Genomic DNA, 8,140 nt, shown 5'->3' with positions numbered 1-8,140 from the left:
GCCAACGGCCATACCACGTTGAGTACACCACTTCCTGTCCAATCAGCGATGTTAAGCAACGTTGGGTCTGGTTAGTAATTGGATGGGTGACCGCCTGGGAACACCAGATGCTGTTGGCATAACGTTCTCCCTACGTGTCAAGTGGAGTTGTTGGAGGAGTAGTGCCCCTCCCTGTAAAACAATTAACTCTAAGCCTTGGCCACCCCGTTTGGGATACATGGCGTCTGGCAATGAATGAATGAATATTGATTGTCAGGGGTGGAGTCACTTTCTCCAGAGGCCAAAAGTACTAATAAACAGCATGTGTGAGTAATTAGTCTCTGCTGTGTACTGTTGAGAAAGTTTATAAATTCTCGTCCTTAGAGAATCGGCGAAGTAAGTCAGGATAAAAAAATCATTGCTTGATTTTCACAAGTCAATTCATTGTCCGGTTCTCAAGTAACATTTTAAAGTATCAAGTATTATTGAATATTATTCTTTGATATTGCATATTATTACAAAAACCCCGTGACATCTGGCGACCTCATTCCAGGATATTAACTCCTACCTCTAAAGTTATTCACGAGATAATACTCAGTCACTGATACTTAGGTATTTATCATTAAAGTCTATAGGCACTATCTTACTGGTGATTATTGATTCATTTCTAGTAATTTTAGGTAATAGTTTTCACAGTGTTTTGTTTAATTTTCTTTCTTTACCAGTCTAACTACATAAAACTGGTCACCATTAACCTGTGCCTATATTCTTTATTCTTGATTATTGGCATCTTTCTTTGCAAAATAGCAGTCAGTACTTAGTCCTTAGTTCACTCATACTGAGTTAGCATCATGGCTGCCAACGTCTATGTACAGGAAGCTAGAGATATGAGGCTTAGCAACCCTGAAAAAATACAAAACTACGTCCTCTCACGGTTTAATTACGAGCAGCAACGTGAGAATGATGCTCGTGAAGAGCGTAGAATCCAACACGAACACGAGCGAGAATAATGTGAATACGAGCAAGAACAACGTGAACATGAGCAAAAACAATGCAAACTCCAGTAAGAACAACGAGAGAGAGAATGCGAACACGAGCGAGAACAGTGCGAGGAATGCAAGAGAACGTCAACACGAGTTAGAACAACGTGAGAGAGAACGAGAAGACGAACGTGCCGAGCGCGAAGCACGCGAAAAACATGAAATTGAGATGTTCAAGCTCAAGCGAGACTCTTTGGCTTCAGACACATCTGGTGCAGCTGGCCCAAGCTCCACGAGTGCTATCCCTGCACAAATTTTGGCGACCCCACACATCAAGCTTCCTCCATACAAGGAAGGCAAGCGAATTGAGCCATGCAAAGCTCGTTTTGAAGACATGGCTCAACTTTACCAGCTGGATGAGGCAGCTAAGCGGCTTCAGTTTCTTAGCCTGTTTGAGGACCCTGCCCTCGATATTCTCCACAGAATTCGTGGAGACAATCTCACGTATGAGACGATGAAGGCCGCACTCATCAAAGCGTACGGTCTCACAGTTGACGATGCCAAGAGTCAGTTCATGGGGGCGCATTTACAGGAAAAAGAGACTGCCATTCGGTTTCTTGACTGGCTTACTGCTTACTTAGATGAGTGAATGGAGAAAGATGAAACTCCTTCCACGCGTGAGGCGATAATCGACCTTATGCTGCACACGCAGCTAGAAAAGTTGTGGCCTACTGAACTTATGGCTCAGCTTAAGATCTGCCAGGTAAGGGATGCCAGCCAAATGGTGGAGAAGGCTGATGCATTCTTCACTGCCTACGGGTATCAAACTCGTAAGCAATACACCTGGAACAGGAAAGCTGAAAAACTGAGAAACCGTCTCAGACTGAATCCCACCAACAAGGCCGTTCTCAGAATAATGGCCAAGGTCCAAGCTAGGACCAGGGCAAAATACCCAGAAACCTGAGTGGAGGAGGTACAGCAGGTACCCTAAGGAGCAGCAGTATCAGCCACGCAACCGACCATCGGGACTGTCCTTTTCAAAGAAGCAGGAGGTGAACGCAGCCTTCATTCCTCAGCAGCAGCACGGTGGTCACGTCCCTACCAGTACGGGTACTCCCCCGCAGTTCTCTAGTCCCACAGCAACAGTGAACACTCCTCCACCAGAGGTCAATGCTCCATCTCCCCACACAGTGAGTACAACCCCTCAAGCATCGAATTCTCAGCGCACCATGTTTGCCACATCATTTATTCAGCAGCCTAATCAGTGGCTGACTTCTTCCTCCACAGGCCCTCCCAGAGGTGACAGTGCTTTCCTAGTTCAGCCAGGGTTTGTGGGAGACATTCCTGTGAAGGTCCTGAGAGACAATGGGTCCTCAGGTTGCTCTGTCAGGCAGAGTCTAGTTTGGCCTGAGCAGTACACAGGTCGACAGATCCAAGCTAACCTTATTGATGGATTAGTGAGATTGTTCCCTGAGGGACGTATCCAGGTGGCATCTCCATTTTACACTGGTACAACAGTTGCAGTTGTCATGCCAGAACTCTTATTTGACCTTATCATAGGCAATATTTCTGGTGCCAAGGATAGTTGCACTGAAGATGATGCTACTCAGACTTTGGCGCAGAAACATGAGCCATAGCTGAGGCTCCAAACTGTGTCACCCCGGGGACCATTTAATCGCCGCAATATCTGATGTGTAGCCAAGTTGTTGTTCAAGAACAGCATTCTGACCCGACACTTGCTGCCGTGCGAAAGAAACAAAAGGGTAAAATGATAAAGTATTCACGGGGAGGTCAAGCCAAGTTCCTTGACAAACAAGGAAGGCTGTACCGTGAGTCACGAACACCCCAGGGCGAGGTTCGACCGCAGTTTGTCGTCCCCGCAAAGTACCACCAAGCAGTGTTAGAATGGGGTCATTGTTCAGCCCCAGGAGGTCACCTGGGCAAAAGGAAGACTCAGGGCCATATCCGTGCTGACTTTTTCTGGTCAGGGATGGGACGAGAGATAGATAGTTTTGTGCGTTCCTGCAATGTGTGTCCACATACCACTATTCAGGGACATGTCCTTCCTGTGCCGTTTGAAACCACTCCTGTAATCTCTGAGTCAGTTGAGAGACAGGGCAGTGGTGAAGTGGGTGCAGACCTGACATCTCGCCCATTGGCCCTACAGGACACAGTATGGCCGGGGCCTGTACATACATATGTACCGTAAGTTAAGGGGGGGGGGTTGAGATCCCTGTAGAGACAGTCCGAGGCTGTGTATGAATTACCTTGTGGAACGTCTTGAGCTGTGGGCTTCTCAGAGGATTCCCAGAGAGTGCACATTATCCACATGAGTGTTCACACCCACGTTGGGTGTTAAAATGTGACCTGCCCGAGATTGCGTAGGGATTCTCAGCTTCCTAATGTTAATCTTAAATGTAGAGTTAGTTTAACCAGTAAACTGGGTCAGCGTTTGATGTCCTGCAGAGACGCCTTGTCTACGTTTCCTGGTTAATAATGTAAATAGTTTACTTTTTGTAACATAAGTACTGATTGCTAGGCAGTGAGAGAGAAATGACACTTTTGATGTTCCACCTTGATTGCTTTTGCAGGTGCAGCTGGCAGGTGCAGCATTGTCGTGCAGTTCAGCTGATTGTCCCTGACTCATCCTGCTGCCTCTTCTCTTCTGCCTCGTCATCATTATTTACTATAAATTTGCATTACATGATTTTAAACATAGGTACAGTTACACTACAACTGTCACACCTACACCGTATATCACATATATCATGCTACATAACAATTAGTTGTTAATGTAAATGTAGCGAACTTTCCCTCAGTTTGACCTGAGTACAGGATTTTTAACCGTCGTCACGGAGTTTTTCCCTCAAGCTTACTTCTATTAACGTAAATACGAGGTTTATTCGCTCACTGGTTACTGTGACTGTCTCTCCTATAGCAGGATAGCACACACACCAGTGTGAATCTTGTGTGACTGAGTTAGGATTTATATGTATGTAAATTGAAATAATTTTTTTTCCTGAAGGAAAAAAATTTTAAAATTTTGATGAAGAGTAATGTCACGAGTTGGCGCGATCATATAGCTAAACAAACACGTGACATTGAACTTTGGTGGGAAACCGCGAATTCTAGTGGAATCCCAGCAAGTATCACTTAGTCAACCACCACGTATTCACCCGATCGGGAGCGTTTTCAGAACATTTTTCACTGTTTCATAAGTGATCGTCTTTGCACGTGACATTAGCGCATTTGCTGAGTGATTTATTATGGGCGTGTTTCACTCACTTTCTTTGTGTTAGCTGTTACCAAGTGCGTGGCCGACACTCAACCCTCTCTCACAATTTGAAATTGGTTAGGACTGAAGCACCGTGAGACCAGGTCGTTCTTCAGCGGGTTCCTGAAGTCTCCATTCAGTGTGATCCGGTGTAGAGGTTCAGCGTGTGTGGCAGTGCCCTTCCTCAGCAACGAAGCCCAGTTCATCCCACCTAGCCCCTTTTCTGACCAGTATTTTTCTTTCGTTTTTCCTAGCCTTAAGAGTTTAGCTTTTGAGTGAGTGAGTGTGTTCTTATTTTGAATTCATTTTGAAACATGTAACGTAAATTTAACTCATTGTAGTCAATAAATTAACAGTTCTTTTTCTTGAGCTTAATGTAATGTAAACTCGTGTTTTATTTCTCCACATCAAAGCTTATTTCACTTATAGCTCCTAGTTTGCATAAACGCTTTGCATTATTCATGACTGGTACTTAGGCCAGTCCTTTTGTTTTAAGCTTAAAATCCGTTGAGCAACCAGGAGTTAATGCACCGAAAAGAACCTGTGTATCATTAATAGCATTAGATATTGATTGTCAGGGGTGAAGTCACTTTCTCCAGAGGCCAACAGTACTAATAATCAGCATGTGTGAGTAATTAGTCTCTGCTGTGTACCGTTGAGAAAGTTTATAAATTCTCGTCCTTAGAGAATCGGCGAAGTAAGCCGGAATAAAGAAATCATTGCTTGATATTCACAAGTCAGTTCATTGTCCTGTTCTCAAGTAACATTTTAAAGTATCAAGTATTACTGAATATTATTCTTTAAAACTGTATAATCTCAAAAACCCCATGACAGGGGTATATGCATACTTCCCATGACAAAATAGTAAGTGTTGTTGAACTCCACAAGGCAGGAAAAAGTAATCATGAAATATCTAAGCAAACTGGTGTAAATGAGAAAACTGTCAGACGTCTTGTGGCCAAGTATCGTGCGGCTGGCAGCTGTTAACTCCGCCTCCACAAACATGGTGGTGGTAAGGCATTGAACATTTCAAAGCGTACTTTGGTGTCTATCAGGCATCAGCTGGACAAGCAACCAACTCTTTCAGCTTGGCAGTTAAAGGAACAGAACCCAGAAGTACTTGCAAATGCAAGTGTCAGATGCATTCAGAAGAATATCCAAAAAAGACTGATGTACAAGAAAGTAGCTGCCAAGAAAAATCCACTTGTGAATGAACATCAGAGTTCAAAACGGGTCAAGTTTCCAAATGATTATAAAGACTGGAATGTTGATGAATGGAGGAAAGTTTTATGGAGTGACGAGTCCACTTTTTTTGTGAGTGACACAAAAGGGAAGCGAGTGTGGCGGAGTAGGGGGTCAGTCGAACAGGGCAGTACTCCCGAGGTTGATGGCAAGCTGGTGATAGGGAGAGCTGGAGCTCCCGTTTCACCAACCCTCAGGACTTGATCCTGACCATCTCCCTTTTCTGAACATTTTCAGTGCATTCATTTACACAGAGTAGGCCAGCATGCTCTCATAATACCTCTACCTTCAACTATCTACACCACACTACATGCGCATAACATATCACACCTTCTATTCACATCTTTAGTAATGGCAGCTGCAATCTTACAATCAAATGAGGTGGTACCTCGGATTGCCACCACCGGCAGGGTAGGGCTGGAGGCACAGGGTCCTCCCGGTCGCCATCAAGCGACTGTGCCGGCAGCGACTGTTGCTATTTCCGGGAATGCTCATCAGCGAAGAGGTGACGGTGCGACCTTATTCTTTACCAACATCCGTGGCCTTACCACAAATTTAAAATCAGTTCATTTTTTCCTTCAGTCCATATCCCCTTTGGCCCTTTTCCTCACAGAACCACAAATCTCACCCTCTACCGATATATCTCCATTTTGTTTTCCCGGTTACCATCTCCTTACAAACTTTCGAAACAAGGGCGGCACCTGTTGTTATATCAAATCCCAATATGCAGTTGATACTATTTTAAACTTCACTTCATCCAGTTTTGATTACTCATTATGTAAATTAAATTGCCAAAACATTACCAAATATATCTTTGTAGTTTATCGTTCCCCCAATGCTTCTTCGGAACCCAGTGTATTTGATTCCATATCCACTCAGTTGAGTAACCTTGACCTTGCCCTTGGCAATGAAATTACCATTTTTGGTGATTTTAACATACACAATGTTGAATGGTTATTGCATTCTGCCCGGACTGACGACGCTGGTCTAGAATGTGAGATGTTTGTGGAATCGTTTAATCTCACCCAGTTGGTAAAGCAACCAACCAGAATACCTGATAATCCTGACCATAATGCCAATCTCTTGGATTTATTCTTGACAAACAATCCAGATCAATACAGGATAGAGGTACTGCCACCACTTGGATCCTCTGACCACAATCTCATCAAAGCCTCATTAGTTAACCCTCCTACACCATCCCATTCCAAACCTGTCAGGGTGACCCGATGGCGCTTTGACAGGGCAGACTGGGATGGATTTAGAATTTATCTTGCTGATATTCCATGGCAGTCTTTCTTCTCTAGTGATCCCAATTCTACCCAGTCCCACATTTGCGACTTAATACTAGCTGGTATGGATTTATTCATACCAAGTCAACAATTCACTAAAAGATCAAACTCTCCAAAATGGTTTGAGGGCAACTGTGCCAGAGCAACAGCCCAAAAGTCATTAGCATATAACTCTTACTTAAAATAAAAAACATCTGAATCACTCTCCCAATTAAAAATTGCTAGAAATCATGCAAAAGCTGTATTAAATTTATCTAAATCAAACTTTCTTCATAAGCAAGCATCAAAACTACTTAACAACCCTAATGACAATAGAATATTCTGGTCAGCTCTTAATTCTTTCAATAATAACTTTAACAAGTCATCTTCCATTCCCCCACTAAAATCTTCAGATGGCAATATTACAAATGACCCACGTAGGAAAGCAGATATCTTTGCTAGTACCTTTGCAAGAAACTCTACCATAGATGATACCAGCCAAAATGTCTCAGTACTGGAATTTGATTCTCCCGAAATTGCCCCACTTAAAATACAGACAAGATTCGTAAAATCCATCCTAGACAATATACCTACCAACAAAGCTCCAGGCCTAGATGGAATTCCGCCAATTGTTTTGAAAAAGTGTTGCCTCTGTCCTAGCTAAATTATTCAGACTATGCATACGTACTTCTTTATTCCCAAATTCATGGAAAGAAGCCAATATCCACCCAGTTCCGAAGAAAGGAAGTTCGTCTGACCCCTCCAATTACAGACCAATAGCTGTCACATCTTCTCTTGGTAAGGTATTTGAAACTTTCATTAATAAGCATATTGTTAAACATCTTGAATCCAACAACTTAATTAGTGATAGACAATACGGTTTTCGCCGTGAAAGATCCACCATTGACACACTCAATCTCTTAACTCATACCATCCATCAATCAATTGATCTACATGGAAAAACTCTTGCAGTAGCTCTTGATATCTCTAAAGCTTTCGACAGAGTATGGCACCGTTCCCTGCTGTCCAAACTCCCTTGCTATGGACTAACGTCTTTTGTTCCTTTGATTTCTTCTTATCTTAGTGACATGAAAATAAGAGTAATAGTAGATGATGTATATTCGAATTTCCACTCAATTAACGCCGGCGTGCCACAGGGATAAGTTCTGGCGCCAACCCTATTTCTGGTTCATATTAATGATCTCTTATCTGTCACTCACAATCCCATTCACTCATATGCAGATGACTCAACACTACATAGTTCATTCACACTCAGACATCCAATTACAAAGTCTATTATCTCTACCTCTCAACTCAGTACAGACATCTCCATAAATCAAGATCTATCTACAATCAGTGAATAGGGACAAAACAACCTTGTCTCTTTTAATGCTAGT

At 43.0% G+C, this 8,140-nt stretch overlaps 1 pseudogene; it reads left to right on the top strand.

The window, feature by feature from the left end:
• LOC145400595 (5S ribosomal RNA) lies at nucleotides 1-119 on the top strand (annotated as a pseudogene).
• The last annotated feature ends 8,021 nt before the right edge of the window (nucleotides 120-8,140 follow it).

The sequence above is a fragment of the Coenobita brevimanus genome, chromosome 52 (genome assembly GCF_032717465.1).
Source record: "Coenobita brevimanus isolate Jiangsu-jjx chromosome 52, ASM3271746v2, whole genome shotgun sequence".
NCBI lineage: Eukaryota > Metazoa > Arthropoda > Malacostraca > Decapoda > Coenobitidae > Coenobita > Coenobita brevimanus.
Note: the sequence above shows the minus strand (reverse complement) of the source record. Positions and strands in the feature narration are given on the sequence as shown.